The 25,426-nt window shown below is 47.3% G+C and overlaps 1 protein-coding gene across 19 annotated transcripts in view; it reads right to left on the bottom strand.

The window, feature by feature from the left end:
* The window catches only part of NFASC (neurofascin), a 181,436-nt gene that overhangs the window by 140,189 nt on the left and 15,821 nt on the right, over positions 1–25,426 (bottom strand). Inside the window, exon 1 of one of the 19 annotated variants that reach the window (XM_072814730.1) lies at positions 1,040–1,313. The exons of the other annotated variants lie outside the window; for them this stretch is intronic. The gene's annotated coding sequence lies outside the window, so the exon portion shown is untranslated. Of the gene's footprint in view, positions 1–1,039; positions 1,314–25,426 lie in introns of those variants that run through there. 19 annotated transcript variants of the gene reach the window in all.

The following is a 25,426-nucleotide window of genomic DNA, read 5'->3' on the forward strand; positions in this document are numbered from 1 at the left end:
ACACTGCCCTGGGGAAAAGTCTGGCTTGCCTTTGGGGAGATTGCCCCTTCTGATTTGAGCCTCCAATAACCTAGAATCAGCCCATTCTGGCTCTAATACAGCCTCAAACCTTCCTGGGTTAAGTAGGGTCATGTAATCCTCAATCCGAACAAAAAGTTCAAGTCACTGAGTCCAAGCCCTGCCTCAGGGAGCCATGTACCCACAAGGAAGGCAGGAGAGACAGTCCCTGCACCGGCCTCCTTCTCACCCCCAACTTATAAGCAAACCAGCACACGGCTTCTTAGAGCTGGCTTGAGATGGAAACGTTTCCCGGATCAGGGGAGCTCCAGGCCAGAGCCACTCGCCATGGCCAAAGGGAGTACCATTAGCTCCTGACAGAGCCAGTTGACCCAGGCCTGCCTGCGCCCTGGCTTCCCTCCTGTTTTGGTTCAACTCAAAGTGAAAGAGAATCAAGACACCCTGAATCAAAACCTGCTCTGCATCCCTAGAAGCCAGCGGAGAGCAAAATGGTCTATTCTCACTTCCTCCCAACCAGCAGCTTCTGCATGCCAGGACTGAGTGGGACAGGATGAGCCGAAGAGGGCTGTTTTGGGATGGTGGGGCCCAGAGCCAAGGGCTGAGGGAGAGACAGGGAGGAGCTCGGGAGGGCTAACCCAGAGGGATAAGTCACAGAGTTAATACGGGCTTTGCAATCAGGTGCACAGCCTGAGATCCTCCTCTGCCAAATGCTCCTCAGCCTCTCTTTCCCAGACACCCTTCAGACAAAGCTCCCCTACGAGGCTCTCCTTGCTAGGACTTGGGAGCCTCGTCCCTTGCTGCGCTTCCTCCAAAATTGAAGCTAATCCCTCCTTATCACTTCTCTCCCTTCTGGCCTGCTTCCTTCATGTTTCACACCCTAATACCAAACCAGTCCTCTCACTGGCTAGGAAGCTTCCTGCAGACCTTGCACATACACACAACTCCAGCATCTTCAGGAAATGAGGCACAATCCTAACACAGGCCACTTTGGATCTTAGAAGGCCAAAGCAGAAGGACTCACCCAGAAGGAATGGGGCAGGGACAGGAGGCCGGGAGTGGGGTAGAGTTGACCACTCCACCTCTCTCCTGAACGAGTTGTGCTCCAGTTCATCCAGCGTCTTCTCAGCCTCCCTCCGTGGGCACAGATGGGGATGGAAAGCTAGGCATTTCTCAGGACCCAGGCTATTCCAATGTGCAGAAGCCTGAGCAAAATCCCAGCTAGATCTGCCCCCCTGGATGCTGGCCTCAGAGCAAACACAGCAGCCCTGCTCCGGGTGGAATCAAAATAATTCCTGGTTTCCCTGTTCCTTGCCACCTCCCACTTGCCACCTCCCCAGCCCTTGGTGACATAAACAGGGCTTTATTATCTCAAGCCCACCACGTCCTCTCAAAGTGCTGTGAATGGAATCCCACACAATACACTTGTTTATTAATAACCATTCAGCCCCCCACCCCCCCACCCCAGCTTGCTCATTCGCTCACCACTGGGTCTCCCTCATGCATAATGGAAGAGTTATGTGGCCCATGACACAAGCCAGGCTGTGCTGCTCAGCCTCTGAAGGAATAGACAGAGAGAAGTACCAGGCTGGGCCAGGCTCCCCAAGGCAGGGGTGGAAGGAGGAGCAGACCCCCCACTTAAGACCAGAAGATGTAATGTTCTGTGGGTGGTATCGGCCTCCCCCATACGCATGCCCTACCCGAACCCAAGCCAGGATGGCAGCGGGTCATGTAACACTTATTCAACACCCTCCCCGCCCAATCCAAAGCCCCACAAAGGACGAGGGCTCACAGTGTCAACTACAGCTCGCTGGCCCACTTCTCCTCTAAAGCCTCAGGACAAACCTCTCTCTCTTCCACTCAATAGCCCATCACACATGTGACTGTGGCCACGAGTGTACCCTCGCCTTCTGTCTAGCATCTAAGTCCTCGCCAGACTATGTATCTCCAGTCCCGTTGCCTTGCATGCAACTACTTCCATATCCTGTACCAACCTGTTCCCCCTGCAATGGCCAAAATTCTGAGGGTCAGGCTTCCTCTTAAAGTGTACAGCCCAGCCCTCCTATATTGCTGGTAAGAGTGGACTCTGCTGACATTCCTCTGGAGGGAAACCTGAAAATGCATCTAAAAGTCTTAAAAATGGGATGCCTGGGTGGCTTGGTAATTGAGCATTTGCCTTCGGCTCTGGGCATGATCCTGGGTCCAAGGATTGAGTCTCGCATTGGGCTCCCCGTGGGGAGCCTGTGTCTCCCTCTCTGTCTCTGCCTCTCTCTGTGTGTCTCTCATAAATAAATAAATAAATAAAATCTTTAAAAAAAATAAAGTCTTAAAAATGTTTATGCCCTGGGGCACCTGAGTGGCTCAGTCGGTTAAGCATCTGACTCTTGATTTCAGCTCCGGTCATGATCTTGGGATTGTGGGATTGAACTGCTGTCAGGCTCCATGCTCAGCAGGAGTATGCTTGAGATTCTCTCTCCTTCTGCCTCTGCCCCCCCCCCCCCGCTCATGCTTTCTCGCTCTCTTTAATATATAAGCAAAATATTTTAAGTTTTATCTATTTATTCATGAGACACAAACACACACACACACACACACAGAGGCAGAGACACAGGCAGAGGGAGAAGCAGGCTCCACGCAGGGAGCCCGACGTGGGATTCGATCCCCGGTCTCCAGGCTCTGGGCTGAAGGCGGCGCTAAACTGCTGAGCCACCCAGGCTGCCCTAAACAAAATCTTCTTTAAAAATGTTTATGCTGGGGCACCTGAGTAGTGATTGAGCGTCTGCCTTTGGCTCAGGTCGTGATCCTGGGGTCCTGGGATTGAGTCCCTGCAGGGAACCTGCTTCTCCTTCTGCCTGTGTCTCTGTCTCTCTGTGTGTCTCTCATGAATAAATAAAAAATCTTTTTAAAAAGTTTATGCTTTGTTTCATAAATTCTACTTCTGAGGGTAGATCTTAGGTAAATAATCAAAGATAACTAAAATATGTAATTCACACAAATGTTCATCAGAATATTGTTTATAATAGTAAAAAGTTAGAAACAATCTAAAGGGCCATCACTAGGGGAAATGATAAACTATGCCATGTCCATGGTGTGACAGGAAGTAGTGTCTGAAAATAAGGATTCTGGGGCAGCCCCAGTGGCTCAGCAGTTTAGCGTCTGCCTTCAGCCCAGGGCATGATCCTGGAGACCCGGGATCGAGTCCCACGTCAGGCTCCCTGCATGGAGTCTGCTTCTCCCTCTGCCTGTGTCTCTGCCTCTCTCTCTGTGTGTCTCTTATGAATAAATAAATAAAATATTTTTTAAAAAAATGAAAATAAGGATTCTGGAGCCAGATGATGTGGGTTCAAAATCTGGCTCTGCCATTTACTGGCTGTGTACCTTGGGCAAGTTATTCAGCCTCTCTGTATCCCATTCTCTTCATTTGTATAATTAAGATAATAATAGTATTAATCTCAAGTTACAAAATTCAATGAATGATAATGCCCGACACATATGGTAAATAACAAAAAAAAACTGGATTCTTATTACTATCATAAGCCATTAAATGTCATATAATTATTAAAATGATGAAATCATATTTTAATGATACGAAAAATTATTCAGTGAAGATAGCAAATTACAAAAAGAGTAAGAATGGCGTCTCTTTGGGTGGTAAAATTACGGATAATCCGCATTTTTTCCTTTGCACTTATATATATTTTCTAAATGTTCGTCAAAGAACATAAACTCCTTTTATTCATAAGAAAAGGTATCTGTAACAGTGTGGTATGATCCCCAGCACAGAACACACACCAGCCCTGGTTCCAGATGCTGCCCTTCCTCTGGGAAAGCTCAGCTTGCACTGCCTCTCTGACCATCACATCACGTTGCTGGCTCTTATTGAGCTCAAGTCAACATCGCAGCCCCCTGGCCCTGGCTCCCTCCTGCCCTACACCTTGCCCCCAGCCTGGCTTTCTCCCAGGGACTACTGTCGAGCCATTTCTCTTGTTTATAATGAACACTCGCTAGTAGAGTTTCTAAGAATGTAGGAAGGATACTTGAGGAAGGCACACCAGAGTGGAGGGTGTCGGTCCTATGGTTCAGAGCCAGAATAGAAGGGTACACCCCAGGTGGGGGCAAAGGGAGCCCATTTCCCACATCAGCACGGTAAGAGAGGGGTTAGGAGAGAAACCAGATTTAACCCACATTGAAAGGAAAAAAAGGAGGTTAGATTTTTTTTTTAAAGATTTTATTTATTTATTCATGAGAGTCACAGAGAGAAAGGCAGAGACAAGGCAGAGGGAGAAGCAGGCTCCCTGTGGGGAGCCTGATGCAGGACTCGATCCCACGACCCCACGACCCCAGGATCATGACCTGAGCCAAAGGCAGACGCTCATCCACTGAGCCACCCAGGTGCCCCAGATTCTATTATTATTATTTTTTAGATTTTTTAAAAAACTTATTAGAGAGGGCACAAGCAGAGTGAGAGGCATAGGAAGAAGCAGATTTCACCCTGAGTGGGGAGCCCAACGTGGGGCTCGATCCCTGGACCTGGAGATCATGACCTCAGATAAAGGCACTTAACCATCTGAGCCACCCAGGTGCCCAAGGAGGTTAGATTCTGAGAAAATCAGGCAAGCATTCAGATGGGGGCGGCGGTGTCCCCAGAGAGCAGGGCCACCCCACTGCTTTGGCGGTCTACTGTCTTCTGGAGGTTTCTTTTGAGGCAGCCATACAGGTCAATCCCCCAGAGCCAGCTGTGTCACAGCTCCCTTCTTGAGTGAGGGAGACTGCCCCAGTGCAGAACAGGGGGTTAGGAAGGATTGGTAGCCAGAGGGGAGGAATGCAATAGGGAGCAGGGAGACCTGCTGGGGCTGGCTGGCCTCAATGTGGGTCACATTCGCAGAGGACAGCCCACAGCAGTACAGGATGGCCGTGGCTGTGAAAACAGCTGGCGTGCCTGTGGGAGAGCTCCAGCTTGACCCAGGTCCTAGGCGGGGCTCCCCACCCCTGCCCCTGCAGGCTCACCCCCCTGCCACCCACTGCCCCCCGCCTAGAGGCCCGGTGTGCCAAGCCCCGCCTACCCACTCTCCCATACCAGAAGAGATAAGCAATGCAGTGATCTGGGGGACGGTTGACCTTGCCAGAGTGTGGCCAAGTGATTGCCTACAGGAAAGGAGGGGACAGCGTGGGGCTGGGTGAGCCTGAGGCCCTCAAACTGCAGTTGTTAAATGACCCTGGTTGTCCTGGCTAAAGGTCTTTTTCCTCTCTGGGTGCATAATCCTCACTTCCAGGGATGGAAAGTGAATTCTATTGTAACAGGAAACCTGCAGTATTTTGTCTGAAGGATTTAAGCAGAACTGTGGGTGGCTCCTGTCAGAGGAGCTGTAGAAAGCCAAGCACGGAGGCGGAGAGCACCTTTGAGGGCTCATCCAGCGTGGAGACCCCAGGATCACACAGGGCTGGCGGCACCATCAAGAAAGAAGCCATTCAAAGGGGACCCAGGAGGAAAATGTGAGGAGTCTCCCTGCGCCCACCAGCACCCACAGCACCTGAGTCAGCACCCACTGGAGCATATGTCTGCCTCAGCTGTGGTGCGACTGCCTCATGGGTGTGCTTGGGGTTGTGTCTACATGTGAGCATGTATTCATGAGTGTGCATGAAAGCATGTACCTGTGCATCCTTGGGAAGAGTTTCAGTTCCCAAATGTGTGGCTCAGTGAGTGTGAGCACTCTGCTTGGCTCTGTGTGTATGTGCACATGTGTGTGTGTATGTGTGTGTGTATGTGTGTATGTGTGTGTGTGTGGGAGAGAGAGAGAAAAAGTGTTTAGGGTATGTATATGTCTTCCTGGCTGGTTTGGTAGGCATATGCGTAGGTGTGTCCTATAATTTCCGTCTTATATGCATGACTTATGTTATTAGTGTGTCTCAGTATGTGTGGGTACCTGTCTTACGGTTATCTATAGGTGTTCTAGTCCATGGATGTGGCACTGGCTGCATGTCTCCTTCAGCTTACAGGATGGATCACTCTGTATGTACATGTGAGTGTGAATCTGTGTGTATGCATATTCAATAAGTTCTTACATACTGGTGTGTTTTGATGTGTGGGTCTCTTGGGCTCCATGCATGTGTCTGTCCTGGTTCCTATAGGTATGTTTGTAAATATGTACATCTTCCTTGATGTGTGTCCTATGTCTGTGCTTTTCTTATGTGTGGATACTATGTGTGCAGAAGCAGAGGCAGGAGAGGCTGGGGCAATCCCGTGGTCTCCCTACATTATCAGAATGCTCTCTAGTCAGGCACAACACTAAAGGACTGATCCTCATGCAAACCCTGCAGGGGCTCCCTCCTCCTGCAGAATAAAATCCATCTCCCCTGCTGACATCTAGGAAACTCCTTGTCGGCATCCAGTAATCTGACTACACTTGCTTTTTCCCAAATGCTTGGAACAGCCCACCTCTACCTCTGCTTTTCATGATTCTTTTTCTGGAGTTCCCTTATTCCATTTTTGCTCAACAAAATCTTGCTCATCCTTTACGGGCCAGTGCCAATGCCACCTCCTCCAGGAAGCCAATTCCGCCCTTTGGCTGGATAGGAACATTCTGGCTTCTGACTTCCAAAGCACATTATGTATATTCCTCACTAAGCACAGACCTCATCCTCCTTTCATTGCAAAGATGTGTGCAAGTTATTTCCTCCCCTACAGTAGAATGATGAACAACACATAGTGACTTCAACCTGACTTTTGCAGTTCTTAAGGTCCCTGGTTCCATGTCTGGTACACAGAGGCCTACAGTAAATGTTCACTGAACTATATGACTTGAGTTTGGCTAACCAGCAAGCTGAAAGTAGAAAAGAGCAGTCGCTGTCCTGGACAAGTACGAAAAACAGATCTAAGACTCTCCAGCCCTAGTGTGCTGTAGGGCTAGGAGAAGCCACTTACCCTTCCTGGACTCAGGCTCTGTGTCTGAAGGAGTCTCTTCTAGGAGCAAATGCTCAAAGTCAAATAGGATGGCTCTGCTAGCTTCCTCATTCTTGTGAAGCAGTTACCTAAGAACCGATCTCTCTCAGGGTCTAGGCACAGCTCTAAAAGCCTCATCCACAATGGTGTTCATATGGCTGACTGCTGCAGGCAGGACAGATTCCAGTTATCGATTTTCCTCTAGCAACTTTACAGGCACACTCCAAATCACAAAAGGCTGAGCTTTTGTGCTTTAAAGATGCAGCTCACCAGCCAGATCTCCAGCCTCTGGAGTTGACCAAGACCCTGGCTGCTGGTGATGGGGCATGGAGCAAGCAGCACTTTCCAAGACCTGATGCCAAGAGAAAGATCACCTGAACAAAGACATGGATGATTACACTGCCTTTGAAAAATACAGTAATGTTTGACTCATAATTTGGGGGCAATCTACTCAAAAAGGTAAAAACTTTGCAAAAGAGTTGAGACTACCAAATGTTGGTGAAAGACCTGGTACAACTGGAACTCCCATAATTGTTGGTAGAAAAATAAACTGGCACAACCACTTTGTGAAACAGACAGTGTACTAAAGCTGGACATACTTATATTGTATGGCATAGCAGTATCTCTGGGTATTCACCCAAAAGAAATCAGTACTTATACATTCATGAAAAGATATGGCCAAAACAGATTATACTCAAACACATACAGAATTGCAAGAGGCCCTAACTAGCCAAAACAATCCTGAGACTCTCAAATCAGAGACTCACATTTTCTGATTTCAAAACTTACTATGAAACTATAGTAGTCAAATCAGTGTGGTACTAGCATATGGATAGACATAAAGACCAAAATAGAATAGAACCCATACATCTATGACCAATTGATTTTTGACAAGGGCACTCAATGGGGAAAGAATGGTTTCCCCTCAATGGGGAAAGAATGGTTTCTTTAATAAATGGCGCTGGGACAGCTGGATTTATACAGGCAAAAGAATGAATTTGGACCCCTACCTCACACCATGTAAAAAAATTAAGTCAAAATGGATCAATCAACAACCTAACAATAAGAGCTAAACCATAAAACTCTTAGAAGAAAATGAGAGGTAAATTTTTATGACCTTGGATTTGACAATAGATTCTTCTACATGTGTCACCAAAAGCATAAGCAACAAGAGAAAAAACAGATAAATGGGACTTCATCAAAATTTAAAACTGTACATTAAAGGGCATTATCAAGACAATGGACAGACAGCCTGAAGAATGGAAGAAAATATTTGCAAATTGTATGTCTGGTAAGCATTTAATATCCAGGATATATAAAGAATTCCTAAAACTCAATAACAAAAATATAAACAACCCAATTTATAAATGGGCTAAGGACTTGAAGAGACATTTCTCCAAAGAAGATACACAAATGGCCAACATGCAAATTTGGTTCCTCAAAAAGTTAAACATAAAACTACCATACGAGCCAGCAATTCTGCTCCTTGGTATACACTCAAAAGAATAGAAAACAGGAATGCAAACACATGCTTATAGACAAACGTTCATCACGGCATTATTCATAATAGCCAAAAGCTGAAAACAATCCACATGTCTATGGATGGATGAGTGGCTAAACAAAAGGTGGTATATCCATTCAACAGAATATTATCCGGCCATAAAAAGCAATGATGTACTGATACATGCTCCAATATTGATGAATCTTGAAAACATTATGCTATGTGAAATAAGCCAGACACAGAGGGATAAGTTCTGTATGATTCCACTTATAGGAGGTACCTGGTATAGTCAGATTCATAGAGATAGAAAGTAAATGAGAGGTTACCCAGGGCTGGGGAACACAGAATATGGAGTTGGGGTTTTTTTTTTGAGTTGGGTTTAATAGCTACAGAGTTCCTATTTGGGGTGATGGAAAAGTTTGGAAATAGATTGCAGTGATGATTAGATAACATTGTGAATATACTAAATACCACTTAATTGTACATTTAAAATTGTTCAAATGGCAAATTATATATATAAACATAAAAAATATATAAATATATATGATACATAAAAATATAAAAAGTATATATTTTCTGTAATAAAGTTTTTTTTAAGTCACTGCAGCATCCTTCTCTACTTTGCTGTCAAATTCATCAATATCTGATTCTAAATAAATGATTACGGGGATTAATGAGACAAAGATGTGAAACAGGTTTCAGAAGTACCACTTTCCTAGAGGGGGGATATTCTTCAAATCTTGAAGTGAGTTACTGAGGTAATGAGTGAGAGAGGATCTATTCTTGGCTCTGAAATTCCACTGACCTTGTCATCCCCTTTCCGGGCTAGGGTATAGCCTATACCTATAGGCTAGGTATATGGATGTCATATCATATACAGCAGGCTCCAACATAACTCTGAAATCTTCTAAGAGCCAGACTAGCTGCTTTGAGTCTCCATCTTCCCTCCAGGCCTCTCTAGATGTCTTTGGTCCCACTCCTTTCGCTGCTGACTTGAGCTTTCTGAACAGGGAGGAAAAACACCACTACCCAGTAGGTCAAATAGACCCAAGACATTGGCCTAGGGGCTTTGCCCAAAGCTTCTCTGTCAAACTTCTTCCAAAGCTGGATACAATATTTAAACATCAAAGGGAAGCCCTAGTGGTGCAGGCTAGAGCAAGAGATAGGCTATTTTTAAAAATTTTTAAACTCGGGGTGCCTGGGTGGTTCAGTCGGTGAAGCATCTGCCTTCAGCTCAGGTCATGATCCTGGGGTCCTGGGATCAAGTCCCATGTCGGTTTCCCTGTCCAGCAAGGAGCCTGCTTCTCCCTCTGCCTCTGCCACTCCCCCCACCTTGTGCTCTCTCTGTCAAATAAATAAATAAAATATTTTTTAAAAATTAGAAATAAAAAATTTTAAAACTCAGTTCACCAAGATAGCAGTTCACCTGTACTTCTCACCAGCCTACCCTCTCATTGTCCCGGAAGATGGAGAATGGCCCCCTCCTAGCCAGACTGATGGCTGTAATAACCTGTCTTCTAACTCTTATGAAGATGGGGATGCCATTCTAAGCCTTTGGGTTCCCCCACTGACCTCTCTCCTCCGCAGCAGCTGGGCAACACTATTTTGTATTAACCATCCCACTACAGTCTTGGGCTAGGAATTTGAACTTCATCTTCTTAAAATTCCTAAAATGTGTAACTTTCTTTGATTTTCTAGAGGTGTACATAATTCAATAACCATTCACATCCTCTTTTTTATTATATGCCCATAAAGCCGTCTGACTGATCATTTAAATGAACACACCAGAATTTATACATTTAAATGAGCGTCACCTCTTTCAAAGCTGTCCCCTCGGGAGGTTACATCCATATTCTAACAATGCACCTGCCCATGCTTAGAACATTTCTGAAGCTTCTCTTTTGGAAGTGCTTTCAAAACCTATAGCATATTCTTTTGGTGGGCCCCCATGGTGGCAAATTTCTATCCTATGAGGGTAGATTTGAGTTTTCTTCCTTAAGTTCAAAGATCGGGCCAAGAATGAAAAACATGGTGGGTGATGCAGTTGGGAATACCGTTTCATGTCAAAAGCAAAGAATGATTATCAAAGAAAGATCTCTGAAGACTGTTACTGGGGAGGATGAAACAAGGTTCCGAGTGCTGGCTCCCCTGCAGGAACAATGTGTAGCCCCCAAACGGCTCTGGAGGACAGCACATGTGTGGGTATGCAAAATCTGGCAACATCCTTAAAAGCAGTTAGAAATCACTCCATTGGCAACACTAGATTCCTTTGTTGCATCCACTCACGTCACTGTGTCTTGACCAGGGGCTAGGAACCAGAAACTTTCCAAAAGTGGCTGCCAAATGTCATAGCCTGGAATGGGCATAAGGAACAAGCTGCCCCCTATCTCAAAAGAAGGCAGAGTCTGGGGGAAAAAAAAAAAAAAGAGGGAAGGGGTGTCTGGGTGGGGTAGTTGGTTAAGTGTCTGACTCTTGGTTTCAGCTCAGGTTGTGATCTCAGGGTCATGAAATGGAGCCCCATATTGGGCTGCACACTCAGCATGGAGTCTGCTTAACATTCTCTCTCCCTCACCCTCTGCCCCTTCCTACTCAAATAAAAAGAATTTTTTTTAAAAAAAGAAGACAGAGAAAAAAAGAAGACGACAGAGTGTGGCACATGCAAAGAAGTTGGTGATGTCTGGCGGTTTCCCTATGTGTTAAACATTGAATTATCATGTGACCCGAAAACTCCATTCCTAGGTATCTACCTGAAAGAACTGAAGACAGATGCTCAAAGTGTTGTTCATAACAATACTATTCACAAGAAACAACCCAAATATCCATTCAGAGATGATGGATAAAGGAAAAGCCCAAATACTACATAATTCCATTTATATGAAATATCCAGAACAAGCAAGTTGGTAGAGACACAGCAGAAGAGATTAGTGGTTGTTAGGGGCTGGGAGGGTGGGTGAGGGAGAATGGGGAGTCACTGCTTAATTGGTAGGGAGTTTCTTTTTGGGGTGATGAAAATGCTCTGGAAGCAGGCAGTGATGATGGTGCACAATGTTGTGAATGTACTGAATGCCACTGAATTATACACTTTAAAATGATTAAAAAGGCAAACTTTATGTGTGTTTCATCACAAAAAAAGAAGGAGAAAGCAGTGAGCAGAGTTTCCACGCTAATTGGTAGCAGGAAAGTGGTATGTGGAGGGTAAGGGTGCTGGCCCTGGGTGGGAATACTCACAGGCAGCAGTGTTGAGGCCTTCACAGATAGAAGAGCAGGAGGGTAGTGTAGGGACACTGGCCCACAAACCAGTGACAATCAGCCATGTGCCCTAGCCCTCCACCACAGCAGTACTATCAAACCCATGATAAACCCTTCTCAACGAGGACTCAAGAGAGCCATTCGTGGGAAAAGATCCCCTGTGGGGAGAGGCAGCAACTGTTCCGGAGATCAAGCCAGGGGAGAACATTTCTAATACAGCTGGTTTTCCCGTCGATTCTAATCTCTGCCTACAGCATCACGACCATCTGATTAGGACATCACTGCCATCTCTTCTGGGCCATCAGGGCTGTGAGCCTCTGGGATGGGGAGGGGGCAGGAAAGGAGTGTCCTTTCCCTGGAGATAAGGCGCTTCTCTCCACCAGCAGCTGCTTGTCATGAGGGCAACCCAGGCCAAGCTCCCCTGCAGGGCACCCCCTCCTTCCCCAATTCCCCAAGAAGGCTCACAGATGCTCCCCAGGCATATCTGCATCTCTGGCTCCAGGCTTTGTCAGGGAAACTCACACCCCAGCCAGGCAGCTGAGGCTGGTCTCCAACCACCCAGCCCCTTTGGCAGCTTCCAGCTTAGGGGTATGTTTTCCTAATCTTTGTGCATGAGGATTTACAAATTCAGAGAACAGAGAAGACTCTTAGCAGCAATTACAAGACTAATAACATTAAGTCTTAGATGGTTATTACAGACCCAGATCCCTTATTAGTCATGACAGCCAGTGAATCAGGGGAGCAGTGAATTGTAATACATATGAAAAATAACTTTAAAAATTCAAAGGTCTCAATCACTGAGGCTCTGTACAACTAGGTGTTGAACCTAAGAGCCCGTCTTTGGGAAAGGCTGGGAGAGAGACCCCAGAGGATGCCTGCCCAGTGTAAGAACCTGCTCCAGACTCACAAGCCTCCTTCAGACCTCTCTTTCATTCATTCACAATGAAGCACAAATATTTCCCGAGCACCTACCATGTGGCACTTTGGAGCTTATGATATGGTGGGGAGGACAGACTTGCAGGTTAGCTGCATGCTCCTGGCATCTTCTGCCCACTGAGGCCAGAAGGAAGTGAATGGTCAGCTGCTGTAGCCAACGATGGCAGAGCCAAGAATGATCCACGGGGTGGGGGGGCTGGAGTGTAGGGGACTAAGGCTGGGAAAGGCCCTGCCCAGCTGCCCTGCTGGGGTGGATCTCTGCGGGGACTGAGACACCCAGTGCAGTGACAGCGCTGAGAAGACAATGCATTCCACCTGCTAGCGGAGGAGTGAGGAGGAGCGACAGGGTGAAACAGGCTGCCAGAAGCAGCAGCGCTCTGAGCGCCTGCGGCAAGAGGCCTTGTGGCAGGGAAGCCAGGGGGATGACCGCTGGAGGGAGTCAGGCTTCTCCCTGTCACCTGCCCAGGGCCACATGGGACTGGAGGAGGAGCCGCTACAGCTGTTGATAGTCCAGGGTCCCCACCCCAGAGCAGACACACCAGGGCGCCCCAGGCGCAGGCAAGATGCAGGCCACAAAAAACCTCCTGAGAGGCATACAAGAAAAGGAGGGGGAGGGAGAGAGGAGCTGGGGAGAACAGGCAGCTCTGAGAGGCAACTGTCAGGCCCTGACCACCAGCAGCCCACCCGTTGCCATGACGACGCCCTCCTGCGCGCCATCCAGGAATAAATTATTGATCACGGACACTGCTTTCCTGCCTCCCCGAAACCCCCAGTGCCCTCTTCCCCGCCACCAGTGCCCTCTTCCCCGCCACCGTCTCTCCCCTCCTCCACCTGTTCTGTATTTGCCTGGAAGCTGGTCTCTCTGAAACCCAACAGGGGCCCAGAAGAATCATCAGTTCCCCTCAGCCCCCAACCCCCTTTCCTCACCCCCTCTCTGCCTCCCCGGCCATTATGCACCCCTGCTGCTCTGCTCCTCCTGCTATGGCTGGAATGGGGCTCCCCATCCCAACTCATATGCCAGTCTTAACTCCCAGGACTTCAGAATGTGACTGAGTTTGGAGACAGGGCATTTTACAGAGATAATTAAGGTAAGGGAGGTCATTAGGTTGGCCCGAATCCAAGATCACTGGTGTTCTTCTGAAGAGAGAAGATTTGGACACAGACATGGACACAGGGATAAGACAACCATCTACCAGCTAAGGAGAGAAGCTTCAGAAGAAGCCAACCCTGCTGATACTTTGATCTTGGGACTTCCAGGTTCAAGAACCGTGCAGAAATAAATTTGTTTATTTAAGCCACCCAGTCTGTGGTCCTTTGTTATGGCAGCCCTAGCAGCCTAATTAATACACCACCAGTAGGACCCTCTTAAAGCCAGCTGTTGTTTTGGGGTGCCCAAATGGATTGAACACATTATCTCAGCAGCAGGGTCAGAGAACCTTGAGGTCACTGGTGTTTACACAATGGGCTTCAGAGGCCTGGAGCCAGTGGGCAGGGCTGGGGAGAGATAGGACAGCTCAGCCAGAAACCAGCCAGCAGGCCTGGAGCTGGGAAATCAGGGGCAGGCAGTGCAGGAAACTGGTCCTGGGTTCCTCCACTCAGGATGACTAGAGCACACTCGTCCAACTTCTCAGAGTCTGATCTCTACCCTAAGAGAACTCACCACTGAACGATAGCTGGATCAGTGTGAGACATGGAATGGAAAGTGCTAGAAGCAGCCAAGGCCCCTGGCCCAAGGTGGGTGGATTTCAGAAAAGAAATTGAAAAGAAAAAGATTTGGACACAGACATGGACACAGGGATACTGGATATTATACTGATCCAGTATGTAAAAGCGAGGGGAGATCTTTAAGTCATAAGATAAGCACTGGGGAAGGATGTAGAGAAACTGGGACCTTCGTTCATCACTGGTGGGGATGTAAAATGACGCAGCTGTGAAGGAAAACAGTTTGGCAATTCCTCCACAAGTTAAACACAGAATTACTCTATGGCCTTGCAATTCTACTCCTAGGTATGCACTCAAAAGATTGGAAACAGGACTCAAGCACACACACACACAAACGCACACATCTTCATAGCAGCACTATTCACAATAGCCGAAAGATAGCCAAAAGCCCATCAGTGGACGAACAGATAAACAAATTGTAGTCTATCCATACAATGGAATATTATACGGCCATAAAAAGAAACAAAGTCCTGATACATGCTACAACATGGAGTAGTGAAAACTAAATGAAAGAAGCCAGACACAAAAGGCTCCATAGTGTATGATTTCTTTAATGCAAAATGTCCAGAACAAGCAAATCCATACACACAGCAGATTAGTGGTTGCCAGGGGCCAGGGGAAGGGGAAATGGGGGGTGGTGAGCCAATGCATATGGGGTATTCTAGGGGTGATGAACAAGTTTTGAGACTAGAAGGAGGTGATGGTCACACAACATTGTGAATACCAAATGTCACTGAACTATTCACTTTAAAATTGTTAATCTTGGGATCCCTGGGTGGTGCAGCGGTTTGGCGCCTGCCTTTGGCCCAGGGCGTGATCCTGGAGACCCGGGATCGAATCCCACATTGGGTTCCCGGTGCATGGAGCCTGCTTCTCCCTCTGCCTTGTGTCTCTGCCTCTCTCTCTCTCTCTCTCTCTCTCTGTGTGACTATCATAAATAAATAAAAATAAAAAAATAAAATAAATAAAATAAAATTGTTAATCTTATGTCATGAAAATTGCTCTTCAATTATTTTTTTTAAGTTCAACTGTAGGTATATGGGAGATCAGTCTAGTCTCTCTGCCTTTGTGTATGTTTGACAGACATTTACACACACACACACACACACACACACACACACATCTTTCTGCATCTCTCCTTGGCACCTTTGTGGTCATCCCCGTCAGGACCACCCTCCTTCCTGTCTACACCCTCACTGACATCCTCAACACCCAGCTTCCCCTGTGAAGCTCTGTCTGCAACAGTTCAGGGTAGCTCTCCCACCTGGACTCCCCACTGCTAACATTTTCTGTCTGTGTGTTCACTTTTTCCCCCCTTTGTTGCCCAACACTCTTGGGAGATTTTCTTGGGCATTTTAGCTGATTCTTCCAACTGGACTGTAGTCCTTGAAGGTAAAGGCTACAACTTTTCACTTTTACTACGAGGGGTGAGCCAAACAAGCATTATTATAGCCAAACAGACCAGCGCCACTCACTGGCTATGCGACCAAGGGCAAGGTACTTGAATCTCTCTGAGCATCCTGCACCTCCCAACTCAAACAGAGAACAATGATTATAGTTACTTTGTCGTGTCCTTGTGAAGGTTAACAAGACAAACATACACGAAAGGCCCAACAGAAAATGGCCTTTAATAAATATTTTCCTTCTTCTTCTCTCTCCCTAAAATGTGTTCAAGGCCAATCTCAGGTACAGTTTCCATTTTAGCCACCTCACCTGATGGTCCCACCATATCTGCTATGTGGCCAGTCACTGCAACAAGCAGAGGTTCCAAGTCTCACTAGGGTGGGGCTGGGGCCCTAGGCAGCATAGGCTGGAGGGTGAGGTCGAGGCTGTGCTCAAGAGTGAGGCTTGGTTGGAACCCTATCTCTCTTCCAAGCACTCTTTGGAGCTGCCCTGGCCTCTTCCCTTCCAGTTCTTGAGTGTAATTGGGATTGATTTTCAGCTTGGAATTCAACCCCCCCACAAATGAGGTTTCACTCTGTCTCCCCCTACACAACAGAGACCCAAGCCTTGCAGTGAGAGGTCTCCTTACCATTCCTCCTCCCTATGCCTCCTTATTCCTAAAGACCTCTCTCCTTTTTCTCCATGTGTCAAAATATTGATTATTTATTTATTTTAAAGATTTTAATCATTTATTTGAGGGAGGGAGAGAGAGAGAGCGTGTACGCACACATACAAGGCGGGGAGGGGCAGAGACAGATAAGCAGACTCCTCTTTGAGCAGGGAGCCCTACACAAGGTTGGATCCCAGGACCCAGGATCACGACCTGAGCCAAAAGCAGATGCTTAATTACTGAGCCACCCAGGTACCCCTCAAAATAGCGATCTTTTAAGGCCCACCTCAAAGCCTGCCTTTCCCACATAGCCTTCCCCAAAGACTCTCGTCAGTAACGGCCTTTCTCCTTCCTCATCCCGTTGTCGTCCATCAGCTTCCAGTCATCCTCAGTCATGTTTGAGCATGGAATGGCGTTCTTAAGTCTTTCTCGCATGTGTAAATCTTACTCCCACATTGAGATTATCAACTTGAGGAAGAGACTCAGTCTCATACACATGCTCTACCTGCCAAGGGCTCACACTGAGCTGGAGCAGTGGGAAAAGCCCACTGCTGGAGTCAGTTGGACTGAGCACATCCTAGCCCCATCCTTCATTCACTGAAGGAGCCTGAGCGGTCTTCATCCAGGCTCCCCGTCAGAGTTCCCACGGTGCTGTACAGAAGCTCAGCCAGGCCCTGCAGGTCAAAGAGCCCCACACACTACAAAGCATGAGACAATGTAACACATACCGGTAAAGCACACACTCAGTAACTGGTTGATGAGCTGGGTGAATGCGCCTTGCAACCACCCTCCAGGACTCCAGCTTCTCTGAAGGTGGTGGGTCTAAAGAACAGCTGGCAGCCCGGTGAGGTCCAGAGAGGCTTCAGTGGAAAACAGCTTCTCAAAGTCCAATGACTTATCAGGGGACTGAATGGCTCCTGCTCAGACAGGGTTGGGAGGGGACCCTGGAGGAGCAAAGATTAGGGCTTCTGACTAAACACACCATCTCCTGATGATACCTTGGCAAGAGAGAGGAGCAGAAATGCCCCTGAATCAGGCAGATTTGTGCTAAACTGGGATTGTGATCCCTTATGTCACTGAGATAAATGAATCCCTAGGGGAAGGCTGGCTGGCCTGGAAGAACACCGAAAGATGGCAAAGTGAAAGCAGACACAGACAATCGTCCTAAGGAGGAGCGACCAGAGGGTTAATCCCAGAGTGGCACACACCCACCTGTCCAGGGATCCCCTCCCTCCTCAAACAGCAACATCTGCAGGGACTCAGTCCGCTGTCCCTCACTGCAGGTAATTAGGTCAGCTTAGAGGATTTCCCAGGTCAGGAGGGTGGGAGGCGGCACCCACACAGCTCCAGTGACTCAGTAAGCTCACCAGCAGAGTTGGCCCCTTCCCCCAAGACAGGCATCCATCTATTGAGAGTCAGCCAAAAACTGAAGGAGCCTGGTGTGGGGAAAATGGAAGAAGGTAAAGCTACCCACACACAAGCTCCCATGCACAGGTTCCCTGGACGGTCCCCTGCCCAAGAACAGAAAGAACAACAGAGAGCTCGTAAGGATTCTGGCTTTTGCTGGGTCTATGAAGACTCAGAAGGGCTATAGGGTGGGAGTAGGAAATGGTCAATCAGTGTGAACAATCTAGTTGCAAGATTATGCTCACGGTCAAGTCCAAGTTTGAGCGATAGCCAGGAAGCTTGCCTGGACCCTCTTAGAAGAAAGAGCAGAAAAGAAGCCAATCAGCTTTCCTGCAGTCTGTCTCTCTCTAGCCCTTCTCCCATTGCTCCGGGGAGATCTCCCTGCCAGCAGAGATCCACGAGTGTGCCTACCAGACCCTAATGGTGGGAGTAGCAGGCAGAGAGGGTATGTCCTGAGAAGCCCAGCTGAGAAACTCATTCACACCCTCACCACAGGGGATTCCCTTCCCCCATTTCACTCTCCAGGTGGGCAAACCAGGAGCATCAGAGACTTCTCTCTACTTGTCTGTGAAATATGGAGGGGCTGGCATGGGTTTGACACAATACCAGGAGGTATGGGCTGAGTGGACAGCTGGATTACAGCAAATTACTCCCCTTGACAGGAACATAATGCAAAGGAGTGGCCCAGGGTTATATACCTATGGTTCAGCTGGCTTCATCCTAAAGCACCCCAAAACGTCAGGGGAGCCAGTTACTGAGCCCTGCTATAGAGAGATGCAGAAAGGTCTCTGCGGGGGTTCTGGGAGGTCAGTCAAGTGTAAATAGAGTAAATGGGACAGAGAGAGAGAGAGAGAGAGAGAGAGAGAGAGGAAATGACCATAGTTGAAAAGGATTAACATAAAAATATAAGCTAATGTGATTATGGGGAACTAAAAGCAATCAGTTATCTACAGCAAATGTTCAGCCGAGGACAGCTTACTTCTGAGCCTGAGCCTGAGCGCATTCCAGGCTACCCACTTCTGACATGGACTCCACGTATATAAAAGCATTTGTTTTCAGCCTCAACAAAAGACAAACAAGGAAGGTTAATCTGTGTAAAAGTGAATGACATCCAATAGATTGCTCCTAAGCCAAATGTAGGTTGGAGATCATCTGGGGCTGAGGCTTTCTGTAGTACTGCTTCCCATCTGTTAAGGGGGTCATAAAAGCAGCAAGCCAGGCTGCAAGGAAAGTGATACAAAGACAGTGTCCACTGACAGAGCAGAGGACGCTTTGGCCTAGGAGAGGCCACAGGTGCATCCCCAACCCAAGTTCAAGGGCATTTCCTCCAAACCAGGCCATGTTGCTGCCCCCTCCTTCACAAACACGTAACTAAAATTATGAAGCCATGTAAGAGCTAGCTCACCAGACTAGGCTGGTGACAGTTCCCAGGGTGCCACAGCCGTGTTCCCTGGAGCCCTAGGACTGGGCCGAAAATGCATCCATTCATGGATGAATGGATCCACCTTTAGCAAAGACAACTTTTAGCTGATGGGAGAGGAAAGGAGAATGCACTGTCCATTTGGCTGCACTGGCTTCTGAGCCCCATTGGCAGGTTCCAGCCAGAACAGAGCAGGCCACCGCCCCAGCCGTCGGGGCGTCAACGTCCTCTGTGTGAACACACCTAAGACACAGGATTCAGTCCTTGGGGGATTCTCACTTCCCTTTCTATTTGGGGGCAGCTCTAATAGATCAGGTGATGTCTAATATCCCTTCCTACTCTGTGACCTGGTGATTCTAACAGTTCTTGGGTAAACTGAACAGAGAGCTGCTCTCTGACTATAGTTCTGACATCTGGACTTTCAAAGAATGTGTCTCACCCCATTTCCAAAAACACTCTGTGGGGAATAGGGCACCCCGTGTTCCCTACCCTCAGCCAAACTATTATAGTCTCCTGCTCTTCATCGTGGTTTTCAGACCCCGCACCATTCGAGAATCCCAGTGTGTCACGGCCAGAAGGAATCTCAGAGATCGTTCTTGCTAATCCTTTCCATCCTTTGTCTTGTAAGCACTCTAAGGGAATGTAACATAATTTGGTTATTTTTTCACGTTTTTAAGTTTAAAAATATGCCATCTTAGGTCAGCTTGTTACTATAATGTTTATCAAGTGTAGTTTTAATACAATCTTTATCAATGGTTATCACGTGCATAAATTCAACTTTCCCCTCATTTGGCAAATGGCACACACATATTGTCCCATTTAGTTCAGATTAAGTAGAGAAGAAATAGCACGATTTGTTTACACATTTGTAGATGTCATATTATATGTCAGCCCCAGGGACCATATTCCATTAAAATAATTTAATCAAATGCTAAGGTATAAAAATAGTCAAAAGCTGTTCTCATACTCTGAAGTTGGAAATTCTTATCCTTGGACTTTGTCAGCTTTAAATTTTCTTTCTAAAACAGAGAAGCCTTCAGAGTGATTAATGTGGACTTCTCTGTTACAGGTGTGGATGGTGTTTATTTCCAGTGAATGAAAATCCACTTTAAGTATAAAGATCACTTTTTTGAATACTAGAAACATCTTGATGTGCTATATAAAAATTCTGGTCCAATGAATACAATCTGGTAACCATGATGTTCAGGCAAATTGGCAGAATTATTATTATTATCATTGGGTTCCTCGTTAACTCTATGAAGTTCCATATGTCTCCCTTCTCCATTCATGGCTCATTATGGATAAACTAAACAATAGATGGCTAGGAAGAAAGAGTAAATTAAAACCGAGAGGCCAAAGCCAGACCTGCAGTCAGTCAGCAGTGTTTCGTACGTAACATACCACCGGATCTCCTGGAACTCCTCATACCTCATACCCCAGACAGCCCCAATCTGCTTCAGGAGGGAAAAATGGAATCAAGATATTAATAAATGGAACTGAAGTCAGATGCCGTTTTAGCCCTTGAAGAACTCCCAGAGCTTTAGAAGCACAGGCTGAGAAAGGAGTCTTGTTTAACCATTACCTCACTCGGGGCCACACTGAATTTTCTAATGAAGAAATTGAGGCCTAGGGAGAAGGTGGAGTTCACCTGATATACCAGAAAGAAGCAAAGGTTGGTGTCCAGGGGCCTAAGTGCTCTCCCCTCACTATGGACCCAGAAGCCCATTAGAGGGTATGGCAGTGTCAAGGGATCAGAAAGAATGAGGTAAGAAATAGAGCCCCAGCCCTCGGACTATGTCCTATTTGCCTGGCTACCCCATCCAGTGCCAGGCCCAGCTCTTTCCCCACAGGAGACACATGGCAAATGTTTATCAGATAAATAAATGGATGAAATTGCAGCAGGCTCAGGATTTGTGCTCCTGGTGCCCCCCCACTCCCTACCCAAGTCATGCAGTGCCAGCTCTTATCCCCCTCCATAAAGTTAGGACCATTTCTAATTTGTCAGGAAAACCATCCCTCACCACCCAGCTGCTGACAGCCCCAAGGGGATAGGTGACCAGGACATCGATAATATGTTTGGAGCACTACACTGAGAATCAGAAGACCTGGGTTTGATCCTAGCTCTGGAACCAAGTAGTATTAAGACCATTACTGTTTTCACTCAGGCCCTGTCTTCATCTTTTCGGACTGTTATACCAAAATGCCAGACTAAGTGGCTGGTAAACAAAAGAAATTTACTTCTCATGGTTCTGGGGGCTGAAAGGCCAAGATCAGGGTGCCAGCATAATCAGGTTTTGCAAGGGCCTTCTTCTGGGCTGCAGACTGCTGTCTCCTCACTGTGTCTTCACTTGGTGGAAGGGGTGACCTGGCTCTCTAGGGTGTTCTCTATAATTGTAATTATCCCATGTATGAGGGCTTCATCCACATGACCTACTCACCTCCCAAAGGCCTCACCTTCTAATATCATCACCTTGGGAATATAAATTTGGGGGGGGGGGGGATATAAACATTCAGGCCATAGCAGACATCTGCTTGTGAAAATGGAAGAGTTGATTCAGTGGTTCTCCAAGTGTGGTCCCTGACCCAGCAAGAGCAGCATCACCTGGAACCTTGTCAGAATGCATATTCTTAGGCCCACCCCAGACCTCCTGACTCAGAAGCTGTGTGTGTGTGTGGGGGGGGGGGGATGCCTAGCAACCTGTGTTCTGACAAGCCCTCCAGGAACTGTGATCAGGCTAAAGTCTGAGCATCACAGACTAGCCTGCCTTTCAGGTCCTCTGCAGCTCCGCAGTTTCCAGCCCAGCCTGCGTAAGGAGATGATGATGGCAACAACAAACACTTGCTGACTTTTTGCAGCACCAAACACTCCTTTGAGCACCTTACAACAAATAATTCCACACCCCACAGATCTCAGTAGGAAGGCTCAGACACAAATGGTTGAGGCCAACCAGCCCAGGAATAAGGCCATATCTTCTCACTCAGTGGCTGTGGCCCTCTGAGCCTTCTTCATAGGCCCAAATGCAAGTCTAAGAAACAGGCATCATAACTGTAACTAATGCAGTTGAATTCCTCTGCCCCCAGAGATCCTATGAGCTTTCACCTTGGAAAAGGACAGACAGACAGACCTGACAAACTGCCACCACTCCTTGTTCCTCATGTCCACTGCTCATAGGGAAAGAAGCAAAATATAAGGTGGCCTGCCTTCAAGTGGAGTTGGAGGTGCATCCAACATGGAGTCAGGAGGAGTCACTCAATCTCCTGGGTTTGCAGAATTTTCTAGAAAGAATGAGTCACAGTGGGTGGGGAGTAGCAGGAGGGAGTCAAGTCCTCTATAACCCCCGGACTTCCCAAGAGCATCAGTGAGTGAAGAGACATAAAGGAAAGGAGGCTGCTGGATTTGGGGGGAAAGGGCCAGCTGGGACACCCTCCCAGCCTATGCAGTGCAAAGCAAGTCAGCAGCCCTGTGGGAAAAAGATAATTTGGCCTGGCCCTCCTGCCTCCCTCCCGTCTCACAATGGCATCTTGGGTAAGTGGGTGGAGGGGTGTGGGGCAGCAAAGGTATTCTACAAATAGACAGCTGGTGAGAAAATTCTGGCTACCAGTTGGGAGGGTGGGTTCTGTTCCTGGCTTTGCCTTGGGGTTGATGCACAGCTTTGAGTGAGACACTTCCTGGACCTTCACTCCCCTCTGTGCAAAATGGAGGACTTGACACTAGTCCCAAAATCTCCCCAAGCTCAGACACGAGATACTAAGGGCTTCCTCATAACCAAAGAACCTATCAGCTGCTCAGACCTGTGTGTTTCTTACTCCAGCAGGAGGAAGAGGGTCTCTGCCTAGAGTTACAGTGAACTTTGTGGCTGGTAAGAGGCTTTCAGCATTCACAGTAGCATGGAGCTCAATCAGATGAAATCAGATTAGGGCAGCCCTGGTGGCCCAGCGGTTTAGTGCCGTCTTTGGCCTGGGGTGTGATCCTGGAGACCTGGGATCGATCCCACATCAGGCTCCCTGCATGGGGCCTGCTTCTCCCTCTGCCTGTGTCTCTCTGCCTGTCTCTCTCTCCGTCTGTCATGAATAAATAAAGTCTTAAAAAAATATATTAAAAAAAAAAAAGGAACCAGATGGATCTGATTTGAAGCCCCAACTGCACAGTTTAGTATCTGAGACCTCAGGAAAATGTCGCTCAAGTATCTGGGTTTTGCTTTCCTGTAAAACAAGGCTACTGAAAATACATCATAAGTGAAGTGTGGAGTGAGATGATATCTATCAAAAGCCCTTAGCACGTTACCTAGCACATAGTAAGCTGTGGATATCTGGTGATTGTCATTATTCTAACCTTGCTCTTCTTATTACTACTACTGCTGCTATGACAATAATCAGGGATGGGAAAGGTTATGGGCCACTCATGCCTAAATACAGCATACCTCCTGTCCTCCCACAGCTAATCAGGCTGATAACCATGGTCAATTTACACACATCTACAAGAAGAAAAGCACGGGGGCTCCTAGATCTCTCAACCCAGAACCAAGCCTCACTGGAAAAAGAGATCTCTTACTATTCAGGAAGCTTTACATCTTCCTCTCCCCCTCTTCTCTTATGCATGCATACACATACATAGAGAGCCAGCAGTCTTCCATGGAGAATTCTAGGATAGACTGGGGCAAAGGTTGAGGAGGTGCCAGCTACCCAGCTGTGCCTGAATATAGAGCTCAGAGCAGCCTACACAAAACAAATAGAAAATGAACAAGCAAGCTAGCCAGCAGCCACACAACCAGTGATGATGCAAGAAGACAATGGGTTCTTCCCAGGCCTGGCCACCAAGTCCCGTGGCTGTTGAGACCAGGACTTGAAACCCAGCCAAAGCTGAGAGGGTACAGTGATGGTCACATGGTATTCTGGACCAGAACTGCTTGAACTGGAAGAGGTCTTGTGTTGGGTGGATTGCTCTCCATCCCCCACCTAGAGATCCAGGGCTGCCTTATGCTAGATACCAGCTGAGACCTGAATCACAGGAGATGCCCAGGAGACAGCTGGACTAGGAATCCATAGGCCAAGAGTCAGGAGGTGGAGACCCAGCCTTGGTTCTGCCCTGATTCATGCCACTTCCTCATCTGGCCACTCAATTCTCTGTGCTTTGATTTTCTCACCTGGAAATGAAATATTATCTAAAAGTGATATATTAACTCAGTGTGGTCAGGGGTATGATAAGGATACAGTTAGATCAGAGGAACCAAGACAAGGGGACCAAAATGGTTTATTATGAGAAATGGACTCTCATTCCCAGTCCTGAGATGTGCATCTCACATCAATTTCTGTTTTGCTAATTGACCTTATATTGACTTCTTCACCATCTCTGAACCTCGGAAGGAAAAGTCACCCTTCCTCCCTGCCATCTTTTTTCCCTGTGGGTGTGGCCAGCGTGAAATTAGGAAATTTGATCTTGAGGATAACCAGACTGCCCATTTCTTCCTAATTTCTGCCCCCTCCCTTTTAGAGACACTCCCTAACGAGCTTGCTGGAGCGCAGAAAGAGCAAGAGCTCCATCTTTAAAGGTTCCACTGTAAATCTCCTTGAAGTCTTCAGGTTACCATAGATTGTATGCACTCTCTCTGCTAAACTGCATGAGCTCTGTGGTCTGAACCAGCCATTTGCATCTATCCTTTATTACTTTGTGTAATTAGTGACCTTCACTACACACAGGTGCCTGGTGTGCTTTGTCAACTAGAGTACCAGGTACAACTACGTTACCAGAAGAGACTGCCCCTACTTCCTGCTGTAATTCTTCCTACAACTGAGCACCTTTTTGAGGTTCAAAAATATTATCTGTTGCTCACCAAAGTCATTAGCAGATAAGGTAGGGCATGAAGCTACTATAAGGAAGGGGGTTAGGAAGTATCAAGAGCTCACTTCCATGGGCCACTTCTTACCTGGTAGGCGCTATGCAAAGGGGTTCATGTGTATTATCTAATTTCATTCTAACAATTCCATGTGGGGTGAGCACCACTTAACAACCCAGTTTACAGATGAAAAGTAGGGGAGACTTAAATAATTTGCCAAAGGTCACACAACTGGTGAATGTAGAGCCAGACTTGAACCCAGGCTCTTCCTCTAGAGCTAGTTTCCCCTTCCAAGACGAGATGCATGCCCTTGGGCTTTCTACAATGGAAACTGGAAAAAACAAACCTG

Source organism: Canis lupus, chromosome 38 (assembly GCF_048164855.1).
Source record: "Canis lupus baileyi chromosome 38, mCanLup2.hap1, whole genome shotgun sequence".
In the NCBI taxonomy this organism is placed as follows: domain Eukaryota; kingdom Metazoa; phylum Chordata; class Mammalia; order Carnivora; family Canidae; genus Canis; species Canis lupus.